Source organism: Nerophis ophidion, linkage group LG08 (genome assembly GCF_033978795.1).
Source record: "Nerophis ophidion isolate RoL-2023_Sa linkage group LG08, RoL_Noph_v1.0, whole genome shotgun sequence".
NCBI classification, from domain to species: Eukaryota; Metazoa; Chordata; class Actinopteri; order Syngnathiformes; family Syngnathidae; genus Nerophis; species Nerophis ophidion.
Genome location: NC_084618.1, coordinates 48635451 through 48661531, shown reverse-complemented (window position 1 = coordinate 48661531; position 26081 = coordinate 48635451).

Here is a 26081-nt window from a genome sequence, read left to right as displayed (position 1 = left end):
CTCGGTTTTTTTTTTTTGGTTTTGTTTTTTCTTCTAGTCCGTCGCTATCAATATCCTCAAACACAAATCTTTCATCCTCGCTCAAATTAATGGGTAAATTGTCGTTTTCTCGGTCCGAATAACTGCTTTTGTTGGAGGCTCCCATTAAAATCAATGTGAATATGTGAGGAGCCCCCACACTTGCGACGTCATCGTCTGCGACTTCCGGTAAAGGCGAGGCTTTTTTTTAGGAAGTACCAAAAGTCGTCGAGTTTCTCTACTAAATCCTTTCAGCAAAAATATGGCAATATCGCAAAATGATCAAGTATGACACATAGAATGGACCTGCTATCCCCGTTTAAATAACAAAATCTCATTTCAGTAGGCCTTTAAAGAACATGAGCAGCCGAGAGTGTTTGTTGTCCGTACACCAGATGGAAGACTGTACAAGAGAAACAAAATATCTGCTAAAAAACACAAGACAAAAACTTTCCTGCCACCAGTGCTGCAGACATTTGCACAAACACTGATTCAGATTCACACAGAAAAATTGTTATGGCAAAAGTTCAGCAGAGCACATCGTATAAACACTAGTGGACAATCTGAAACATTCTCATATAACACCAGATCTGGTAGACATGTTATAATTAATACCTGCTAGATACAGAGAGGATGAGTAGTCACACATAACAAAGGTATTGTTTGGTAAATTTTTGTTTCATCTGACATCACATGGACAAAGATATGACCTTTTGGAGGAAAGTTCTGTCAAGCATGGTGGTGGTAGTATTATGCTCTGGGCTTGTTTTGCTGCCAATGGAACTGGTACTTTACAGAGAGTACATGGGACAATGAAAAAGGAGGATTACCTCCAAATTCTTCAGGACAACCTAAAATCCTCAGCCTGGAGGTTGGGTCTTGGGCGCAGTTGGGTGTTCCAACCGGACAGTGACCCCAAACAGATGTCAAAAGTGGTAAAGGAATGGCTAAATCAGGCTGGAATTAAAGTTTTAGAATGGCCTTCCCAAAACCTAACTTAAACGTGTGGACGATTCTGAAGAAACAAGTTCATGTCAGAAAACCAACAATTTTAGCTAAACCGCACCAATTTTGTCAAGAGGAGTGGTCAAAAATTTAACCAGAAGCAAGCCAGATGCTGGTGGATAGCTACCAAAAGCGCCTTTTTGCAGTGAAACATGCCAAGGAACATGCAACGAAATATTAACATTACTGTATGTATACTTTTAACCAAGCAGATTTGGTCACATTTTCAATAGACCCATAATAAATTCATAAAAGAACCAAACTTCATGAATGTTTTTTGTGACCAACAAGTATGTTCTCCAATCACTCTGTCACAAAAAAATAAGAGTTATAGAAATTATTGGAAACTCAAGACAGCCATGACATTATGTCCTTTACAGGTGTATGTAAACTTTTGACCACGACTGTATGTAACATTATAATGGGTTTGTCTCGTGCTCTCCCGTGGCTGTCTGCCGGCAGTACCTGTCTTCCCCTTTTCTCTGTGTCGCAAAGTTAAGCTGACTGTGTGTTACCTAAGGGGCCACTGTTACATACCTTTAACCTAAGGAACTGTTACTTTGCCTGATGTTTACTCTGCCATCATTAAAACACCGGAGCTTAGTCAGCTGGCTGCCCGTTGTTTCACTCTGGGAGAGGTGGAACCTTTACTGTGCCACTTGGAAGTTTGTATGTTTTTAATATTTTAACTTGCCTTTTTATCAACATGACATCCCTTTAATGAGCAATACCATTGCTAGTTTTTCTATGTATTCTTTATTTCATTTTCCTTTGTCATATTTTACTTGCTGAGGACAGGTGGCGGTGTCCTGGGTGGTGGTTTCTCCCCTTTTGGTGTGCTGTGGTTGTCATAAGTGATTGGAGTGACCTTATTTTGTTACTTTGGGGGTCCCACTCACCCCTTTCTTAAAATAACCTACCTGCGTGGTATGTCTTTTTTCAGTCAATTCTAACACTTTGTAATAAAATAAGAATTGATTTGCCTCATTGGTATCGAACCTGTGTGTCTTGTTGGTATTATAATTTCCTTGGGTGAACTTCCCAAGATGGCCTTATCAGTTTTAATGTTAAACAAAAGAATAAAGTCCGTCTGTTATCTATATGTAAAGCGAAAGTTTGGCTTCAACGTAGTCAACTTTGCCACACTTATTGTTGTGGCCTTAAAAAAAGGAATCCAAATGTAGATCAGTAAAACAATCTCTATTTAATAACCAAAAATCACTGGAGAAAATAACTCAGTAGTAACGAACGATCAGCTCCAGGAAAACCGGAGCTGATCTTAATGTACACTTGTTTACACTACCACGAGTATCCAATAGTGTAACAACATTTATCAATCATCATAGGTCCACTTGAATGAAATGTAATTGTAAGTTTGGAGATACACAAAAAAAATTATTTACAACACAACGTAGAAACAGAACCCGTTCATCAAGCAAGGACATCCTGTTAAAAAGTTCCCGGGACTTTTTAGCACGATTGGAATAGGTGGGCCAGGGCACAACACAATTACAAGTACATGCATGCACGTATTATAGCCGAGTCTGCACACTTAATGTATATTGATTGCATTTTCAATAGTTCTATATAAGTGTATCGTTTATTTATTTACTGTTGCAGACATTATAAATATGCTGAGTTTAGTTACAGTGGCCAGACGGTGCTTGTCGAATATACATTACAGTAAGAAAACCATCCAACTAACTTCGTATTCCAAATACAACAAGCCAACAACTTCTTTATCCAATATGTCTTATTATGCTTTTACCATTCGCTCAACAGATGAATTGCTTTCTTGTTGTTGTCTAGACCAGATAATCCTGGCTCAGCCTCGCACTGCCACCCGCATCCTTGCGGAATACTGATGAAAAAGCTGGGCTGAGTTGTCTAGATTTGTCAACTCTTGTCAAATTAATCTTTTAGCAATACGTTATGAAGAATATAGAATGTTGCAGCGCATAAATTGTGGATAACTAGTCATATAAATAAACTGTTGTTCGGCATATTCAGAATTCAAGCAAAATTTGATTTGAGGATGAACATAATATTTAAGATAAACTATTAGAGGGAAGTTTGACCTTTGAACTTTTAACTGAAGCACATATTAAACGCGTCAATGCTTTAGTATGTTTTGCAGTTCTCAATGAATGACCTGAGAGGCAAAATTCACAACAGGTGAACAAATGTTTAATATTTACAGAAAAAGCATACAATGTGGCTTTCTATGGTTGTACCATCCGTCCATCCATTTTCTACCGCTTATTCCCTTTGGGGTAGCGGGGGGCGCTGGTACCTATCTCAGCTACAACCAGTCTCTCTGTATTGCAAAGTCAAAGTAATCTTTATTTTTTATTTTCAACATGTACTGAACATGCATGACAATCGAAAATAACTGTAGAATGTATTTATTAAAACTTTACGCAATACATACAATTAAATACAAATAAAAATAAAAACGTACAAAAATTCGAGAATAACGTACAATACGTACATTTTGGAAGAATTTGTGTATTTTAAAAAAAGAAAGAACAATTACAAATGTGCAAAGATCTGCAATGTCTACATCTAATAAAAAAAACACAGGCAGCTGCAAAAACAAATATGCATGGACTTGGATTTAGCAAAATAGATATATGGCATTTGGATTGACAAAAAAAAAAAAAAAAAGTTAATTGTATAAGTTGCCCTCTAGTGGGTTCTTCGGACCACCACACACTGCCACGAGAGCCCGGAATTCAGGGTATAACACTGTTTTATTTTCATAAATGTAAAGCGGTTTTTGCTTTCCAGCAAACATTTATTTTTCTTTGTTCGTGTCTCTCTCTCTCTCTGGCTCCCCCTCCAACTCAACTCCCACTAAGTGGCTCAACCCAGTTGCTGCTAACAAAGGCGACAGGTGATTAGATAACAAGGCTCACCTGGACTACACCTCGTTCTGCGGCAGGCCACGCCCCCCTCCACATAAATAAAGTCAAATACATTTGAGCCATTCAGTGGGGGTAGAGAGGACTGCTCTAGGATAAGGATGAGATTTAGCATTTTAGCCTTTTCTGGGCAATGTATTCAAAGTGTGCTCTGGGAGGCGGTGGTTATGTGATGGTGACTCGGAATGAATTAGAAAGGCTTGCCATGATGTTTGAAAATGCAAGTTGAAAGAAGTATGTTTGCGATATTGCCATATTTTTGCTGAAAGGATTCAGTAGAGAACATCAACGATAAAGTTCGCAACTTTTGGTCGCTAATAAAAAAGCCTTGGCTTTACCGGAAGTACCAGACGTTGACGTCACCGGTGTGAGGGCTCCTCACATCCTCACATTGTTTATAATGTGAGCCTCCAACAAAAAGAGCTATTCGGGCCGAGAAAACGACAATTTCCCCATTAATTTGAGCGAGGATGAAAGATTTGTGGCTCAGGATATTGATAGTGAAGGACTAGAAAAAAAATTAAAGTTTAAAAAATAGGCGATTGCATTGTGAGCGATTCAGATGTTTTTAGACACATTTACTAGGATAATTCTGGGAAATCCCTTATCTTTCTATTGTGTTGCTAGTGTTTTAGTGAGTTAAATAGTACCTGATAGTCGGAGGGGTGTATCCACGGGTGTCTTGACGCCAGTCTCTGAGCGAATTAGTCACGGCAGCAGCAGCACGACAAAGGCTCCGCTGATGTCCGGTAAGAGGCGACTTATTTCCACAATTTTCTCACCGAAAACTGCCGATCGACATGTAGTCGTGATCCATTTTCGCATGACCGCTCTGATCCATAGTAAAGCTTCACCTCCGGGAATTTTAAACAAGGAATCACCGTGTGTTTGTGTGGCTAAAGGCTAAAGCTTCCCAACTCCATCTTTCTACTTTGACTTCTCCATTATTAATTGAACAAATTGCAAAAGATTCAGCAACACAGAAGTCTAAAATACTGTGTAATTGCGCGATGAAAAGAGACGACTTTTAGCCGCAAGTGGTGCTGCGCTAATTTATCCCCTCCAACTCGAGACGTCATCATTCCGCGACGTTTTCAACAAGAAACTGCGTGGGAAATTTAAAATTGTAATTTAGTTAACTAAACCGGCCGTATTGGCATGTGTTGCAATGTTAATATTTCATCATTAATATATAAACTATCAGACTGCGTGGTCGGTAGTAGTGGGTTTCAGTAGGCCTTTAAAAGTCCTGCATGGCAATCACTCCTTGATCAACTGAAGTGTGTGGGCACAGAACCGGGCTCTTATGGCCTTTTACCGGATGGGGTGCCTGGTGGGTGGGGAGGCCTGGACATGCAGAATGGATTGCAGGAATTTGATGGAGCTGGGCATTGATTTCAACCAGGCCGTTGTTTATATTTATGGGGAGGGGGTTGGTGGATTGGAGTGTGATGTAGGGGCATGCTTGGGGGTGGTCGGACTGGTGATGGTTTGGCTTGGATGCCTGCTGTGCGCTGGGTATCCGCCGGTTTTCGTCCTTCTGTGGTTTTCCCTGGCATAGCTTACGGCTCTATAGGGCTGTAGCGCTGGGTGTGGTCAGCGGCGTGTTGAGGTGTTTGATTGGCCTGGGCGGATGTCTGATGTCTGGATTCGTTGGGCTGTGCATGGTGTTGGGGTCGGTGGGTTGGCGGCCTCGGTGTGTGCGTTGTTGCGGTTTGCGTAATCGGTCGCTTTTTTTGCTTCGGTTTTGGCAGCCGCGGGTGTTTGTACTGCCGATGGGTGGTGGTGGTTGCTGTGGTGCTACTGGCGATTGGCATTGCTGTGTTGGGTTGGAGTGGTCGGTGGGTTGGATTAGTAGCAGACCAGCCTCCTGCTGCTCTGCCTCCGGACGCGCCGACAGACCAGCCACGTGATGCTCCGGCGCCAGACACCCCAATCTTTGCGTGCCATCTCACGGTGCCGCCATCTTTGTCTTCTCCAACTGGCGGCCCTACAGCGCCACCATCTTCGTCGTCTTTGTCCCCTAAGGGTCATGGCTTGATTTATGTTTTGTGGCTTTTTTCCTCTTAGTTTCCTTGCTCTAACCTCTTTCCTTTAGTTTTCTTTTGGTTTCCATGGACACTAATTCTCCACATCTTCCCCTTGTTTCGGTAATTAGTGTTCCCCACCAGCTGTTTAGTTAATCACTCCCTTTTATATGTGCTAGTCACCCAGCACAAGTCACTGGGTCAATGCTCGTTTTTGCAACATTTACGTTTCATTTTGTTTTCCCCACGCTTAAGTGTTGTCCTTGATTATAGACTTCTTCACTGTGCACCCTTGGTGACTATTTGTTGTTTTTGGTTCCACGTTTGTTTAGCGTCTTGAAGTTTTGAATTTTTTGGCTTGCCTCAAAGAATAAAATACAGACTCTTACCTGCTCGCAGGTCCTGCTTGACTTTCTGCATTGGAGGGAACAACCATTACAGCCATGCATTCGATACGTGAAACACAAGTCTGACTCGCTGGCATTTGCACTTAAATGCATTTCAATAATTCCCCTTTCCCCCAGCTTTTTTTGATAAACGTCCTATTTTCCAAGTAGACATTTAAATAATACATGCTTAGGAGAAAAAGTTATTCTCCCTTCCATACAAACAAGTGTCTGTGTCTAGCAAGACCAATATTCAACATCTCAGTTTTCTTAGCGTAAAGATGCATCCATTGTTTAGTTTCATTAAAAATGCCTCAAGATGAATACAATCTGGTGTGTGTGTTCAGCATGTAAAGTCGGGTGTCTAACCTCTTTATTTTTGACAGTCCAATCACTGTATGTTGACAAGCATACGTAGGATGGACCTGCAGTGCAATCGCCTCCTTTCTCACAGCCGTGTGTGTAACTGTCAGTTTGCACATACTTTCCGAATGTGCTAAAAAAAGACACAAAATAGCGTTCACTGTTTATTTATTCTTGATAAATCTAAATTGGTGTGCAAAATAATTTGCATCTTCTCCTCCAGGTATTGTGGGCGTTTTGATTATTGGCATGTATATTCTGCATTTTTGGAAGACAGACACGATGAACAGATTGTGCTCCTAATTCTGCAATCCCCCGTACACACGTTTAGTACATTAGCTTTAAATGTGCTATCGGTATAGCTCGGTTGGTAGAGTGGCCGTGCCAGCAACTTGAGGGTTGCAGGTTCGATTCCCGCTTCCGCCATCCTAGTCACTGCCGTTGTGTCCTTGGGCAAGACACTTTACCTGCGTGCTCCCAGTGCCACCCACACTGGTTTAAATGTAACCTAGATATTGGGTTTCACTATGTAAAGTGCTTTGAGTCACTAAGAGAAAAGCGCTGTATAAATATAATTCACTTCACTTCACTATCAAGTTTGCACATGATTTAGTAAATGAAAACCTTCAGTAGATCAGGCCATATATGCGCAATTATAATGCAAAACCAAATACAATTAGAGATGTCCAATAGTGGCTTGTTTGCCGATATATGATATTCCGATATTGTCCAACTCTTAATTACCGATTCCGATATCAACCGATCCTGGTATATAAAGTCGTGGATTTAAAACATTATTATACCTGATTCTGTTGTGATGCCCCGCTAGATGCATTAACAATGTAACAAGGTTTTCCAAAATAAATCAACTCAAGTTATGGAAAAAAATGCCAACATGGCACTGCCATATTTATTATTGAAGTCACAAAGTGCATTATTTTTTTGTAACATGCCTCAAAACTGCAGCTTGGAATTTGGGACTTGCTCTTCCTGATCTAATCCTGATACCCACTACAACTATACGTTCACAAAGTGCATTATTTTTTTTATTTTTTTTTAAACATGCCTTGAAAACAACAGCTACTAAAAAAATGAAGGCACACAGCTTCAGTCCAGAGTATACTGTCACGCTTTCGGCGCACTTGCTGCGCGGAGTTGCCACTTCGTGGATGCACAACGACCAGTCAGCAGGAGTGCATGTAAATAACTGATATTTGATATAATAAAACAAAAGAACACTGATACAAAAGGACAAAATAAAGCGCGTGCCTATGCACGGAAGCTAACGCTAAACTTAGCAGGAGACAAAAGTACAAAAATATAACGTGCCGACCGCACGCGAAGCTAAGGTGGAACTTAGCACATGGAAAGACATAGAACAGAATACTTAACGTGACTTGTTGTTGCAAAAGCAAACAATGGACCGAGGACGAACTGAGGAATCAGGTGGGCTTGAATACACAAATAATAATCAGAAACAGGTGTGTGACAGGAGCCCGTAAGGAGGAGCACATTACGTTGCCATGGTGACTAAACAAACGGGGAAGTGCTCAAACACAAGGAATCGGCAGAGTCCAGAACTAAACATGAACAAAGATATATAAACGGCAAAACAATAAACGATCCGCATAGCGGATCGTGACATATACTAGAGTAATAAAGTAAACAATAACATAGTCCTCCTTTAGTGCAAGACTGCCTGGCATACTGTATAATAAACTTGGCTCTACCTGAACAGTTGATATGGGCATTTACATCAACTATATGATTTGCCCGAGAAGCTGGACAGGACAAAAAATTAATTAAAAAAATACATAAAAACTAATTAAACAGATACCGATTATTTCCAATATTACATTTTAAAGCATTTATCGGCTGATAATATCGGCAGTCCGATATTATCGGACATCTCTAGACTTAATCTTAAAATTTGCCATTTTTGCTTTACTTGGGTGTCGTCGAATGAAAACATCAGCTTTCATTTATTCATTATTAAAACAAAACCCCTAATTGATTCCAATTGGAAGCATAACCCCTTGGCTGTAAACCAATGTGGCCCAAAAAAGTATAGTAAGTCAGAAATCGAGAATATCTGCCAACAAACTAATGAGCAAGTGTTGGAGGAAGTAGACACTTTGAAGCATAAAATAATAGAGTCTGGGTATTCTTAAATCATAAAAGCACAGAAAAGAAAGTTCTTCTTGATGGATGTAAGGGGGTGGAGGGTGAAAGGCAGATGGGGTGAGATGGCTGAGATGAATGAGGCACAGATGCTTGGATAAATTATTCACTTCCTTCCTCAATAGTGTCATGTCAGCTGCCTTTCAGTGAGCCTGTCAGGTGTCCACAAAGGACGGCTGGCAAAAGTGTCACTTTTACTTTGATCTGATGAGACACTTCTAGGTCACCGGGAGTTGAGTTAAAGGCCTACTGAAATGAGATTTTCTTATTTAAACAGGGATAGCAGGTCCATTCTATGTGTCATACTTGATCATTTCGCGATATTGCCATATTTTTGCTGGAGGATTTAGTAGAGAACATCGATGATAAAGTTCGCAACTTTTGGTCGCTCTTAAGAAAGCCCTGCCTTTCCCGGAAGTACTGCGCGTGACCTCACAGATTGTCGGACTTCTCACATCCACCCATTGATTACAATCATGGACGCCAGCAGCGCGAGCGATTTTGACCGAGAAAGCGACAATTTCTCCATTAATTGGAGCGAGGATGAAAGATTCGTGTTTGAGGAAATTGATAGCGACGGACTAGAAAAAAAAAAAAGCGACAGCTCCGGGCGACGGCAGTGTGAGCGTTTTAGATGTAATTAGACACATGTACTAAGATAATTCTGGAAGATCCCTTATCTGCTTATTGTTTTGTAGTGTTTTAGTGAGATTTTAAAAATTGTGAAATAAAGATTGTAAAGACATACCTCGAGGTCGGATGGCTGCGTTGAACACACTGTGTCTCAGAGAGAAGCCGAGGAGCCAAGCTCACAGCTGCTGCAGAACGACGAATAATCCACGGACGTCTTCGGTAAGATATATATCACAATTTCCCCATCCAAAAACATGCTGGTTGACGTAGAGAAAACATGTTCGCTTGACCGCTCTGCTTTCACAACAAACAAAGAAACGCCGGCTGGGTCTCGGTGCTAAAGACAGCTGGAATCTACCGTTTTCCACTAACAGCATCGTTCTTTATAGTCTCCATTATTAAATGAACAGATTGCAAAAGATTCAGCAACACAGATGTCCAAAATACTGTATAATTATGCGGTTAAAGCAGACGAATTTAACTGTGTGTGTGCGCAGCACTAATATTTCCTCACAGTCCGTGACGTCACGCGTACACGTCATCATTCCGCGACGTTTTCAACAGGAAACTCCCAGGATATTTAAAATTGCAATTTAGTAAACTAAAAAGGCCGTATTGGCATGTGTTGCAATGTTAATATTTCATCATTGATGTATAAACTTTGTGGTCAGTAGTAGTGGGTTTCAGTAGGCCTTTAAATAACCCATGTGTTAAAAAAAAAATTCTTGTCTTGGTGAATGAAGTATTTCAGTTGAAAATATTTTCGAAATGAAAACGGATTTAGGAAAAAAAAGTTGACTTAATATGCTTACATGTGTTTCATTGTATCCGTTAAAACATATCTAATTGTATTTACAATCCACAAAGTATGTGAAAATACCATCTGAACATCACAAAATGCCACAAATTCAGTGACCCATTTTAAATATTCCGCTCCGAATATAGATTCCACGTCGAATGGTCATGGTCTAAACTCTGAGCATATTAGTGGGCGGTATAGTTCGGTTGGTAGAGTGGCCGTGCCAGCAACTTGAGGGTTCTAAGTTCGATCCCCGCTTCCGCCATCCTAGTCACTGTTATTTTGCCTCACCTTGCCACCAGGAGGGGTAAAAGGCTTAACTATGAGATGTTAAAAAAACAGAGTAATAAAATAAGTTTGAATATTTCTCTTTTAGTCTATGCTTTCTATGTGATTTTGGTGTGGTTCCTCTATATTTAGATAATTTTAATGGTCAAAATCACGGAAATTCTGTGTTTCCTGATCAAAATAATTCAGCAGACCAGAAGTGAGGCAGACACAAGTGGTGCCTCCACGGCTACACACAAAGTGTATTGAGCATGTGCGTGCGAGGGGGCGCATGCCTGATGCCACAGGGAAAAAGCAGGCCATGAGGCAGCAAGTACCTCTGCCTCAAAGTAGGGGGCGATATTTTGTTCAATACCTCAGCAGTAATCTGACTCGCCGCACTGGGAGAAATGGGGGCGCTAGAGCTAGCAGACACATGTCTCTCCAGGGGAAGCCAGCCTTTTTTGTTCTTTTTTTTTAAAACTGTATTTATAACAAACGTGGCATTTTTATTAGAGTAAGCCATCGTTTGTGGGTGTTATTGCTGCTCCAGGTACGAATACAAAAAGGTAAGATATACTCACAATACCTGATTTATTTTGTTAAAAGATAATAGGACCAAAAACTATCTAATAACAACTTTGTCAAATATTTTTTGGACCAATTTGTCAAACCATAATTTCATTATGATAACGTTTTTATGAAAGCAAATGACTCCCTTTGTTTTGCTGTTATTGTAATGTGCAACCTAAATAAGCAATGGTTAGAACTGCTCATATGAATTTAAGTTAAAAAAAAGAAGAAAAAAAACTCCAAGAGTATCTATGGCTCACCTGGTGTATAGTTCTCCCCACGTCACTGGGCAAAACACTTTACCCACCTGCTCCCAGTGCCACCCACACTGGTTTAAATGTAACTTAGATATTGGGTTTCACTATGTAAAGAGCTTTGAGTCACTAGAGAAAAAGTGCTATATAAATATAATTCACTTCACTTATCACACCAGTAGTACTGCTGATACGCAAAAGTTGGTAGGAAATGTGCTGTTTATCATTCACAATCCTTGTGGAAGACAAGAACACATATGCTTCGCTTTGTTATGCATTCAAAATTGTAAATAAATAACTAACAATTGATTCAACAGATCGGAGGGTACTCCTTTGCTCCCATTATACTCTCTAAAAACATCCAGAACCCGCCAACAACCCCGTTCATCCATCCATCCATTTTCTACCGCTTGTCCCTTCCAGCGAGGTGAAGAGCAGAGGATTGAGCACAAAATGCTTTTGGAGCCACTGTATTTAGGGTGCTAGAGGTGTTGTCACCAACATTTGGGTGAGGGCTGGGTGGAGGGCAGAGCAAATTGCATCCTCTGTTGATTGTTTGGGCCTGTTTGCAAACTGGAAGGGGTCCAAGGTGAGGGGGAGGATGCATTTAATGTGTGACATGACTGGCCGTCTGGAGCTCTTCATGATGATGGGTGTCAGTGCTGCAGGAGGGTAGTCATTATAGCAGCATGGCGATAATGTCTTTGGCACAGGTATGATGGTGGCAGCTTTGAAGTGGGACAATGGCTTGCTTCAAGGATATACAGTCGTGGTCAAAAGTTTACATACACTTGTAAGGAACATAATGTCATGGCTGTCTTGAGTTTCCAGTAATTTTTACATCTTGTTTTTTTGTGATAGAGTGATTGGAGCACATACTTGTTGGTCACAAAAAATATTTATGAAGTTTGGTTCTTTTATGAATTCATTATGGGTCTACTGAAAATGTGACTGTGGAGAGACGGAGCCGACGAGCCGACAGCGGGCTGAGAGGAGCAGCGGTCCTGACCAAGATGGAGGCCATGAGGCGGGGCATGTAGCAGAGAGGAGAGGCATGACGCACTCGGAGCGGCGCTGCAGCAGCAATCAGAGTCAGGTGCGTACACAACACACCTGTGCTCAATCCCTGCATCTTGTGCTGAAGCATAAAAAGGGCGAGAGGAACGATTGTGGCAGAAGTATGAGAAGGAACCACCTGACAAGACCGACCACGAGCACGACGAACGAGACCCGGAAGACGATGAGCCCCTGTAACAGACGCACCCACCGGCCACCGAAAGGTGCGCCGCCACGACCAGCAGGAAGAGCCCGCGCACTGAAAAGGGGCGCGACAGACAGGCAAGAAGACATCATGGATATTGAAATAATAAACATGGGTCAAACCTGCTATGATGCGTCATGTGTCCATCGTCACTGCAACCCAAACACGGATGGCAGGAAGTCCGTCACAGTGACCAAATCTGCTGAGTCAAAAGTATACATACAGCAATGTTAATATTTAGTTACATGTCACTTGGCAAGTTTCACTGCAATAAGGCGCTTTTGGTTGCGATCCACAAGCTTCTGGTGGATTTTTTTGACCACTCATCTTGACAAAATTGCTGCAGTTAAGCTAAATTTGTTGGTTTTCTGATATGGACTTGTTTCTTTAGCATTGTCCACATGTTCTCAATGGGGTTTAAGTCAGGACTTTGGGAAGGCCATTCTAAATTCTTAATTCTAGCTGGATTTAGTCATTCATTTACCACTTTTGATGTGTAACTGGGTTCATTGTCCTGTTGGAACGCTCAACTGCGCCCAAGACCCAACCTCCGGGCTGATGATTTTAGGTTGTCCTGAAGAATTTGGAGGTAATCCTCATTTTTCATTGTCCCATTTACTCTCTGTAAAGCACCAGGTCCATTAGCAGCAAAACAAGCCCAGAGCATAATACTACCACCACCATGCTGGGCAGTAGGGAGGTTGTTCCTGGAATCAAAGACCTCACCTTTTCTCCTCCAAACATATTGCTGGGTATTGTGGCCAAACAGCTACATTTTTGTTTCATCTGACCACAGAACATTCCTCTAGTAGGTCTTATCTTTGTCCATGTGATCAACAGCAAACTTTAGACAAGCCTTAAGGTGTCGCTTCTGGACCAAGGGATTCCTTCCTGCTTGATAGCCTCTAAACCCACAGCGATGCAAAACACGATTGACTGTGAACACTGACACCTGTGTTCCAGCAGCTTCCAATTCTTTGCAGATCTGCTTTTTGGTGGTTCTCGGTTGACTCTTGATCATCCTGACCAATTTTCTCTCAGCAGCAGGTGATAGCTTGCGTTTTCTTCCTGATCGTGGCATTGACAAAAATGTGCCATACACTTTATACATACAAAAAATTGTCTCTACAGTTGCTCTTGGGACCTTAAGCTGCTTTGAAATGGCTCCAAGTGACTTTCCTGACTTGTTCAAGTCAATGGTTCGTTTTTTTCCGATCTATGCTGAGTTCATTTGGCTTTCTCATTGTCGCGTTTGTAATTGAGTGTATTGACTGCATCACATGAGCCCTATTTAAATGGGCTCAGAGAAGTCAACAGGTGTCATCAATCATAATCACTTACATAAAGTTATGAGGCCATTCCATGAAGCTAATTTGATTTAAATGTAACTCTTCTACATCACCATTATTTATAATGTATGCTGCGGTATGTATACTTTAGATCCAGCAGATTCGGTCACATTTTCAGTATACCCAAAATAAATTCATAAAAGAACCAAACTTTATAAAGGTGTTTCGTGACCAACAAGTATGTGCTCCAATCACCACAAAAAAATAAGAGTTGCAGAAACTATTGGAAACTCAAGACAGCCATGATATTATGTCCTTCACAAGTGTATGTACACTTTTATATTATAAGATTGAGGTGAGGAGTTTACCTCAAAGACCGAAAAAAAACACAGTAGTTTTATATGTGACTATTGTACCAAGGAGTTTACCTCAAAGACAAAAAACAATGCAATAGTGCTGCATGAGACTATTGTATTGGAGAGTAAACCTCAAAAAAGAGAATAAATCTGTAGTGTGGATTTAAAGAACCTTATGCCGTGTCCTGCTAAGCACAAAAAGAGAAAAATGGAAAATGGTACCGTATTCAACCAAATGTAATCCAATTGTATGTCCTTGTTTTGTTGTTTGTTCCTTGTTTGTGTATTGTTTGAGCTTAGGGGACCTTCCAATGGGAGGACATGCTTTTTTTCTCCAAAATTGGCTGAGGGAGCTGCAAGTAACCAGGACACACTCATGTAGGAAAACAGGAATAGAAAGAAGAAACAAAACAAAAGTAGGGGCCCAAATTATGGCCCAGGGGCCATTTTTTGTACAGAGCTCAACATTTTGGCCCATGGCACATTACATTTTTATTAATTGATAATGAAAATGTCAATGTTGTGAACTGATAGCATAGCATTGGGTATGAACATGAAACATTCACACATACATATGTACACTTTTTAATCTTTAAAACCTTTTGGTTAATGTCTTGTTTTAAAATAGATTACCTTGCTGTTAGTTATGTTAATATGTAATACTTTTCTTTTAAAATATGGGTGTACGTTCATACATACACATTTTATGGAATTTGTTTTATATTACACATCACACATTAGTGGTTATTCACGAATCATTTAATGTTTGTATATTAATATTTTTCCCACTCATGTCTTTGGTCTGCACATAGGAGAGTCATCCTGGTTCACATTTAAGTTATTTTGTGCCATTTTCTTACATCAAAGATTCCATTCCTCCTATATATTTCACTAAAGAGACACTGATGGATAGAAAAATGTGTTTTTTATTTTTGTTTTGGAGCTACTTTAGGTTAATTAAAAATGCATACAGTAAAACCTCGACTTATGAACCTTGAACAAGATTCACCGACCGAAACGTTCGTCAAGTGAAACATAATTTCCCCAAAAGAAACAATGTAAACATGAATATTTGGCTCGACCTTGACAAAAGTCCATTTTATATTATAAAAAATACACACTTTGAAGAACTATCATGTGTATATATTCTGTTTATGTTTCAAAATAACATACAGCGAGCTTAACTGTCCATGCGTACACACACACACACACAGATACACACACACAGATACACACACACACACACACACACACAGTCCTCCCTTTGGCGCACTTCAAAATGTGATGCAGTTCTACATCGGCTGGTGCTTTGCTTCTGCATTCTCCTTTGCTGTAGTAAAGATCCCCTCTGGCAGATTTTCCCAAAAAAAGTATGGGCTTATGACAGTTAAAAAGACTGGCAGAAATCCCACTTCACATATGAAGAGGGTACACAATAGAGCCATGACATGAGGCTGTGAGGTATTTGCGAGCGGCAATACTCATCAAGACGAGCCAGTGTAGGAAAAGTTAACATGAAAACCGAAGTCAGATGGACATGGACACCCCAGTCCCTTTTTGGAACAGATTATCAGACTTTGTGCAGAAGCAGAAGACGGACATTTTGCAAGAAGCCAGGGGTGGCAAGATGTCTCCCTTATCCACCTTGTGGCCATGAGGGAACAGTATGTATTTGTTTCAAACAATCACACTGTAAAATAAATCTAAGGTGGTAAATATGAAAATTGACAACGACTTGGTGAGCTTTTAGGGTTTATCAGAAACAGTTATCGTCCCTTCAGGGACCACAAGAAAAGGTAGGATGAAGTATGATTTTCAAGTTAAGTTAAAGTTAACTTAACGTGTACTTAACTTAACTCAACTAATCCAGTGCTTCTCAAATATTTTGTGTTACGCCGTCCCTTGAAAGAAGAAAATATTTTGCGGCCTTCCCACTCTTCACCGTGACTATAAATAGTATAATTTGTTGTTAAAATTGTTATAACTGTACCTCTGCACAACAATTTGAGCTTATTAACATTAAATTAAACAACACACCGGTCTTTCCTCGTCTCCCAACGTGGTTACAGTGAAGCCAAGTGCAACATACGCCTCATTATATTCTGGTACAACAAAAAAAGCATGTACCCCTAAGGTACAACCCTACTATTTGAGAAGAACTGGTCTGCAGCTTTTTTTCTGCAGCTCTGTTGATCCGAAAGTGGATTGGTGTACCTAATGTTGTGACTCATGCATCTCTATACTGTACATGGAGTTTATTTTTGACCATGTCTGAAAAAAGATTGCAGTGATGATCGCTTTCAAGATGTATGTTTAAAAGTCCACATTTTCAAAAAATGTATCCATTCTGATACTTTTGGAGAGGATAGAGCGTTGATTGTTTTAATTGCAATGTAATGGGAACACATCCATGAATGGTTTGCAGACATATGCAGAAAGTGATTTATAAATAAGTAATGGATAGGTGGAGCAAAAATGTACACCAATGCATATCCAATACATTTTGTAAGATCACAATTATTCAAGGTCTCCTTTAATGTTTTAATGGAGATAAAAATCAATTGGTCCTCTCTTTTTTTTTCATCCATTTGAGACCAATATTATTATAACAAGTGAACTAAAGAATATATTTAACAACCGTAGATCATGCTTTTCATCATTTATATGTTCAGATCATAGCACACTGATTTTTTTTTTAACCCATACATATAATCAACTGACAAAAGGCACACATTGGGTTAACAGTTTCATTAAAAAAAAAAGTAAACAGTCAAAAAGTTGGGCAGTCAAAAGCAAAGTACCACTTAACAAGGCCTAAACTGCAGTTTTCATCACTTTGTGGGGACACAGGTGAGACTTACCACGGAGTCACAGGCAATAGAGATCATATAAACTGTAAAATGTATCACGTAGAAACCATTAACCATAAAAATGGTTAATTGGAATTTTCAAGGAACAAGAAAATGACATCAATAATTAGTCCTGATATTTATCTTTCACAGTAGACTGAACGATCTCGGTCAGGATTCATTATAGGACAGCTGCATGGGAGCAGGTGGAAATCACACACCGGAAAAGGCAAACAGGACAACAAAGGAGAAAGGAAAGAGAGGACCCGGAAAAAAAGGAGAATCAACTTTTAATTAAAAAGAGTTGAAATGAAATAGGAGAAATGTGTTTTAAACATAAATATGTAAGTGTCAACTTGTAATTTAAGTAAAACAATTTGTGCTCTCTTATTTATATATTTTCCTTCAACTTTTATAACACATCAGATGAAATGAGTATATTGATTTTATCATCATATTTTTGCTTGCTAACTGTCACATTATTATAGTACATCATCAGGTATCACCGTATATGGTTTAGATTTAAAGTGACACATATAAAGGGACACACAATAGATCCTTGATATGAGGGTGTGAGGTGGTTGCGAACAACAATAATCTTTACGATAAGGCAGTGGAGGGGCAGTTACCATGGAAACCAGAGTCAGATGGAACAAAAACTACTCAACCACCCTTTGGAAAAGAATATCAGACTTTGTGGAGAAGAAGAAGACAGAGAAACCAGATGTCTCCTTTTCCTTACTTGTAGTCATGAAGGAATTGTATTTCTTTGTTTCAAAGAATATCACTGTAAAACAAATCTAAGATGATGTATCTGAAAATTGACAAATTGGTGAGCTTTATTAGAGATTAAACAAACACGCGTAGGAGAACAAGTTCTCCTCCCTTCAACTTGGTGACCTCAACGTGATCTCTAAAGTGCTGCAGGTGGACGACTTCACACCAATTATACAAACCCCGTTTCCATATGAGTTGGGAAATTGTGTTAGATGTAAATATAAACGGAATACAATGATTTGCAATTCATTTTCAACCCATATTCAGTTGAATATGCTACAAAGACAACATATTTGATGTTCAAACTGATAAACATTTTTTTGTGTGCAAATAATCATTAACTTTAGAATTTGATGCCAGCAACACGTGACAGAGAAGTTGGGAAAGGTGGCAATAAATACTGATAAAGTTAAGGAATGCTCATCAAACACTTATATGGAACATCCCATTGGTGTGCAAGCTTATTGGGAACAGTTGGGTGCCATGATTGGGTATAAAAACAGCTTCCATGAAATGCTAAGTAATTCACAATCAAGGATGGGGCGAGGGTAACCACTTTGTAAGCAAATTGTTGAACAGTTTTAGAGCAACATTTCTCAACGAGCTATTGCAAGGAATTTAGGGATTTTACCATCTACGGTCCGTAAAATCATCAAAAGGTTCAGAGAATCTGGACAAATCACTGCCCAAAATCGTTGATATTACGGACTTTTGATCCCCCAGGCGGTACTGCATAAAAACCGACATCAGTTTGTAAAGGATATCACCACACGGGCTCAGGAACACTTCATAAAACCACTGTCAGTAACTACAGTTGGTCGCTACATCACTAAGTGCAAGTTAAAACTCTACCATGCAAAGCCAAACCCATTTATCAACAGCACCCTGAAATGTCGCCGGCTTCGCTGGACCCAAGCTTATCTAAGATGGACTGATGCAAAGTGGAAAAGTGTTCTGTGGTCTGACGAGTCCACATTTCAAATTATATTTGGAAACTGTGGATGTGGTGTCCTCCAGAACGAAGAGGAAAATAGCCATTTGGATTGTTATGGGCGCAAAGTTCAAAAGCCAGAATCTGTGATGGTATGGGGGTGTATTAGTGCCCAAGGCATGCGTAACTTACACATCTCTGAAGGCACCCTTAATGCTGAAAGGTCCATACAGGTTTTGGAGCAACATATGTTGTCATCCAAGCAACGTTATCATGGACGCCCCTGCTTATTTCAGCAAGACAATGCCAAGCCACGTGTTACAACAGCGTGGCTCCGTAGTAAAAGAGAGCGGGTACTTTACTGGTCCGCCTGCAGTCCAGACCTGTCTCCCATCGAAAATGTGTGGCGCATTATGAAGCGTAAAATACGACAGCGGAGACCCCGGACTGTTGAACGACTGAAGCTCTACATAAAATAAAAATAGGAAAGAATTCCACTTTCAAAGCTTCAACAATTAGTTTCCTCAGTTCCCAAAGGTTTATTGAGTGTTGTTAAAAGAAAAGGTGATGTAACACAGTGGTGAACATGCCCTTTATCAACAACTTTGGCACATGTTGCAGCCATGAAATTCTAAGTTAATTATTATTTGCAAAAAAAATAAAGTTTATGAGTTTGAACATCAAATATCAATCAATCAATGAATGTTTATTTATATAGCCCGAAATCACAAGTGTCTCAAAGGACTGCACAAATCATTACGACTACAACATCCTCGGAAGAACCCACAAAAGGGCAAGGAAAACTCACACCCAGTGGGCAGGGAGAATTCACATCCAGTGGGACGCCAGTGACAATGCTGACTATGAGAAACCTTGGAGGGGACCTCAGATGTGGGCACCCCCCCCCCCCCCCCCCCTCTATCTTGTCTTTGTAGTGCATTCAACTGAATATGGGTTGAAAAGAATTTGCAAATCATTGTATTCCGTTTATATTTACATCTAACACAATTTCCCAACCCATATGTAACGGGGTTTGTGGATGAAATTCACTTGTTATCAATTACAAAGTAATCAATGCAGGTAAAAGTGTGATGGATAGTAGAGAAGACAGTGTTGCCATTTTGATGGATTAAAATTGTGCCAGACATCTGAAACAGAAAATTATCTCATAAAAGACTGAATGGACCCTATCAATTGTTGGGTGATGAGTGATCACGATGGGGATTAAGCCAACAGTTAAAGTCTCCTCCTAGTATTAACTAGTACATTGACAATTCAGGGTTAGTCAGAAAAAGAAGTTTTAAAAAGGTGTCATTGTCATAGTTGGGAGTATAAACCTTTATGAGGGTTACTGGGTTTGATTGATTGATTGAAACTTGTATTAGTAGATTGCACAGTACAGTACATATTCCGTACAATTGACCACTAAATAGTAACACCCGAATAGGTTTGTCAACTTGTTTAAGTCGGGGTCTACGTAAATCAATTCATGGTAAATTCATGGGGTGTTGTAAATCTGGCCAGTGATGACAACGTATCTCCCATTGTGATCAGAAATACTATTCCTGTGCATGAAAGTACGTAGCAAAATAGCAGCTATTTCCCTGTGTTTTTGAAGTGTTTTCTGCATATATTCACAGTTTGCACTGTATTACTGTTTAACTTCCTAAATATCACATTCAGGGATACATTTAAAAGCCACCCAGCAGTCTCAGACATTTTTTACCGAGCTGCCACCATTTGCATTGGCTGACTTGACTTGCTCACAGATGGATTGTAAACTATTGTTTTGCCTCCTTGACAAGGGAATAGGAAATCCTCCTTGATTGATTGCAGCAAAAACTCGCTGGCTTGAACGGGCTGTCACCCACAAATAAACTCTTCTTTCAAGTCTGGAATGAGAAATGTACCAGACAAATATCACTTGATTGACTTGTCCAGGGTGTACCCCGCCTTCTGCCTGAATGCAGCTAGAATAGGCTCCAGCACTTCCAACTACCCCAAAAAGGGAAACACGGTAGAAAAATGGATGGATGGATGACATGATATGATATCTAAACAAATACACAGCACAAAAATATAAAACTACAAGAGTGGTGTCAAATAAAAAAAACCTGAATAAAATCAGTTCCTGGTGTTTTCATAAAAATGAATAATAGAAGTTCAATAAAATAAAAACAACTTTAAAAAAAGTGATGAAACAGGAAATGGAAACAATCCAGTGAAAATAGCATTGGGGAAGTGATGCTAGAGCTTCTGATGACAATGGCTCCGACATTCAGCTCAAATGAGATTTACTGAATAATCTCTTTATTCATAATCTGCCATCATCATCTGCTATGGTGACAGTGAAGAGATGACAATGAAGTAATCCAATTTGTACAAAAAAAACAAAGAGAATTTCTATTTGTGCGGAGTAATCGTGCAAAATAGTGTGGGGGGAGCAGCAGTGCAACAGTTTTACAATGTTGGGAAATATTGAGGTACAACTAATAGAAAAGTCTTGCAATAAATTAATTCTTGATTCTTTGAGTTGCTGATTTGCTCCAATTGCTGGGTTGCTATCAATCACGTGACATCAAGGCACATCAGAGTTTCAGGTGATGGTCTAAAGTTCCATGAAAGGCTACCATACAGTATTTTCCGGACAATAAGGCGCACTTAAAATCCTTTTTTTTTTCTGAAAACTCGACAGTGCGCCTTATAACCCAATGCGCCAAATATACAGAATAATTTGGGGTTTGCTTACCGACCTCGAACCAATTTTGTTTGGTACATGGTGTAATGATAAGTGTGACCAGTAGATGGCAGTCACACATAAGAGATATGTGTAGACTGCAATATGATGGCAATATGACAGAAGTAAACAACACCAACCATTTATATGTGCCATTGAAAATATAGAACATTAAACACAGCACTCGAGAATCCATCAAAATGTTTTAGTACAACTTTGCTAAGCTACAAAGCCGCAGTTGCAGTTACGGTTGCCCTCAGAGGGTCGATTTTAACAATGAGTAATATATTAATATACATTATGCACATAATACATTAACAATATATTTTTCCCATAAGCGGCAAAAAAAGATTACAATTTTACTTTAAAAACTGGAGGCTCAACCACCAGAATTTTACAGTAAAAGCGCTGTTTTGTTTTTTACAGCATATAAAAAAAATTAATAAGTGGTATGGTGTGGAAAACAATACCATTGTTTTTAGCGGGAAAATTCAAGCAAAAGAGCTGCCAGTTTTTTGTTTTTTTTCTTACTTTAAAATCTTGTTTTAATGTTTTTTTTGGTTTGTTTTTTTATTCTTTTGGTGTCTTACTGTATATGGAAAAAACAGCACCAAAGTTAATTTTATGGGAGAAACTTCAGTCGGTGGAATTTTACCGTAAAATCTATTGTCAATTTTACATTCTACAATTTGATTGATAATTTGTTTTGAAATTATAAGTCAAGCAGATATTTAAATACAGTATTTATCTTTATTTCAACAAAAAATGTTTTTGGAATACATGATAATATAATATTTAGATTTTGATAATATTGGATTTGAAAACATATGCAGTCCATGATTTTTCATGTCAAAATGGAAAGAACTAATATATTTAGTAAGAAAAGATTAAGCATTTTGATGACGCATATTATTTTCAGGCTTTTGCGGGCCACATAAAATAATGTGGCGGGCCAGATTTGGCCCCCAGGCCTTGAGTTTGATGCCTGTGGCTTAGTGAAAAACCGAAGCAGCTATTGCTTGACGTTTCAGAGCGGGCTGTCGGCAGATCCAACAGAGTTGAAACGCTAAACTTTGACTCCTATCTTGGCTTGACAACAGTTCCCTTAAAAACAGAACAACCCAGTATTAAGAAACAAAAGTATTAGTTCCTGTATTTATTTTGGAACTTTGCCATTCGTTACCAGTACTTATGAAAGACAATACAAATATTGTTCACAAATATGTCTAAATCTAAGTTAGTGAGCAGTTCTTCATTGCCAAGATAATCCATCCCTCCTCACAGATGTGGCATATAAAGATGCTGATTAAACAACATGATTATTGCACAGGTCCACCTTACGCTTTTCGCAATAAAAGGCCTCTCAGAAATGTGCAGTTTTGCTTTATTGTGGTACTGGGATGTCAGGAAAGCAGTCAGTATCTGGTGTGACCACCATTTGCCTCACACTGTGCATACATCTTCTTTGCAAATAGTTGATCAGATTGTTGATTTTGGCCTGTGGAATGTTGGTCCACTCCTCTACAATGTCTTTGCAAAGTGGCAGGAACTGAAACATGCTGTCATATATGCCGTTCTACAGCAAACCAAAACATGCTCAATAGGTGACATGTCCAGTGCTTTTGCTGGCCATGCAAAAACTGGGATGTTTTCAGCTTCCAGGAATTGTGTACAAATCCTTGCAACATGGGGCTATGAATTGTAATGCTGCACAATGAGGTGATAGTCTCCTGTGAATGGCACAAGAATGGGCCTCAGGATCTCATCACAGTATTCTTTCCATTAAAAATGCCATTAATAAAATACACTTGCGTTCATTGTCCATAACATAAGATTATGCCAAAACTCCACCCTCCAAAATGGGCCACTCAATTCACAATGTTGACATCAGCAAACAGCTCTCCCACACGATACCACACACCCTGTTTATCCTCTGGCCTGAACAGTGAAAAGCGGGATTAATTTGTGAAGAGAACACCTGTCCAACGTGCCAAACGGCATCAAATGTGAGCATTTTCCCACTCGGGTCAGTTACAACGACAAACTGCAGTCAGGTCCGAACCGTGATGAGGACTACAAGCATGCAGATGAACTTCCCTGAGAGTTTCTCATAGTTTGTGCAGAAATTCTTTGGTTATACTAACCAATTGTTGCATCAGATGTCCGGGTGGCTGGTCCCAGACGATCATGGAGGCGCACCTGCTGGATGTGGAGATCCTTGGCGGGTATGGTTACACATGGTCTGTTGTTGTGAGGCCGGATGAATTTACTGCCAAATTCTCTGAAACACCTTTGGAGACAGCTTACGGCAGAGAAATTAACATTCAATTAATGGGCAACAGCTTTGGTGGACATGCCGATAGTCAATATGCCAACTGCACACTGCTTCAAAATGTTGCGACATCTGCACATTTCAAAGTGGCCTTTTATGTGGGCAGCCTAAAGCAAACCTGTGCAATAATCACACTGTTTGCAACCTTGATTTGCCACACCTGTGAGGTGGGATGGATTATTTTGGCCAAAAAGAAATGCCCACAGATGCCATTTGGACAGATTTGTGAACAATATTTAAGAGAAATAGTTTTTTTGTCTATATAGGAAAAGTTTTAGATTCTTTAGTTCAACTCGTGAAAAATGGGAGCAAATACAAAAGTGTTGCATATATATTTTCGTTCATCCATCCAGGCATCCATTCATTTTTACCGCTTATTCCCTTTGGGGTCATGGAGGGCGCTGGTGCCCATCTCAGCTACAATCGGGCAGAAGGCGGTGAACACACTGGACAAGTCGCCACCTCACCACAGGGCCAACACAGATAGACAGACAACATTCACACTCACATAGCCAATTTAGTGTTGCTATTTTGTTCAGTGTAAGTAAATATGTTATGACGTAACAGGCACATTTATAATAACATCTAATATTTATGTTTTTCTAATTTATTGCATATACTGCCTCAATTTCAAAAACACATCACAACGTTTGCTTTTTTTTCCAACTGCAACACTGATTTGCAGATAGTAAAGCAGCACGCACACTCTGGGGTTTGGAGTATATCAATGTTTGATGACGCTAGCTTCTTGTTTTAGATCAACTATTCATCTCTTATTGTAGATGCTTCATTAGTTGATATGCAGCATTTCTCCCACCCCTATTTAATGTATTAACTTACTGTTTATTGCAGAGCCACGATGCAATATTAATTTCAAGGAAGTTAGAAGCAGAAATATTGCACACATAGAAAAACTGGGAATAATTTGCATTAAAATATCATTCAGTACAATGTCAGTATACACAATACATTTTGTAGAAAATGCAGTTTTGAGCTACATAACCCTTTATAATGTTACAAAGAACTTTGATTTTATTTTTGATTAACTATACAGCGTCATGACACAGTTCAGGATGATATTTTGTTCTGTCACTTTCAGTCAGAAATGAGTAAAGCCTCCAAATACCTGTATAGTCATTAGTGTTATGAAAGACGTATCTGCAAATAATTTGACCTATTCTGCAGTCTAATTTCTGCAAGCCACTCTCTTTGTCTGACTGCCTCACAATCAGCTCTGATTTCATCTCCTCATCTCTTCCAGTGCAATACCATTGAAAGGATAATGGGAACAACGCCTATAATCAAGAGTGATTTGAAAGACCCAAAATGAATTTGTGATAGGATTTATTCTCTCTCGTGTCTGACATATCAAAAAAATATCCCAGATTTTGGCCTCTTTTAACAGACTGGATGCCTAATACTGTAAAAGTTCAGATATTTCAAATGCATTATTTGATGGTTGCATGAATTTGAAACTACCACAGAAGACAGTCTGTATGTAACAACCTGATCTTGAACATATTTAAAAGTAGATGCAGTAATTCCACACAACTAAAGTGGCGGGCAGGGGGAATTTAAAAGCAAATAAATACAAATGTAAGAAAGTAAGTAAATATTATTTTTAGAGTACTTCTCACAGAGAGAGCTCACATGATTGATGTATACTTCAAGAGAAAGTGCTTCAAATGGTTAAATACAAACCCATCCATCCCCTTAGGGGGTTGCGGGAGGTGCTGGAGCCTATCTCAGCTGCATTCGGGCGGAAGGCGGGGTACATCCTGGACAAGTCGCCACCTCATCGCAGGGCCAACACAGATAGACAGACAACATTCACACTCACAATCACACGTTCGGGCCAATTTAGTGTTGCCAATCAACCTATCCCCAGGTGCATGTCTTTGGTGGTGGAAGGAAGCCAGAGTACACGGAGGGAACCCACGCAGTCACGGGGAGAACATGCAAACTCCACACAGAAAGATCCCGAGCGCAGGATCGAACCCAGAACTATTCAGGACCTTGGCATTGTGAGGCACATGCACTAACCTTGTTTCCACTGTGCTGCCCTAAAAAATACAAACAGTACTATCAAAATGACTTTTTAGCAGGAATTAGGCCCCGC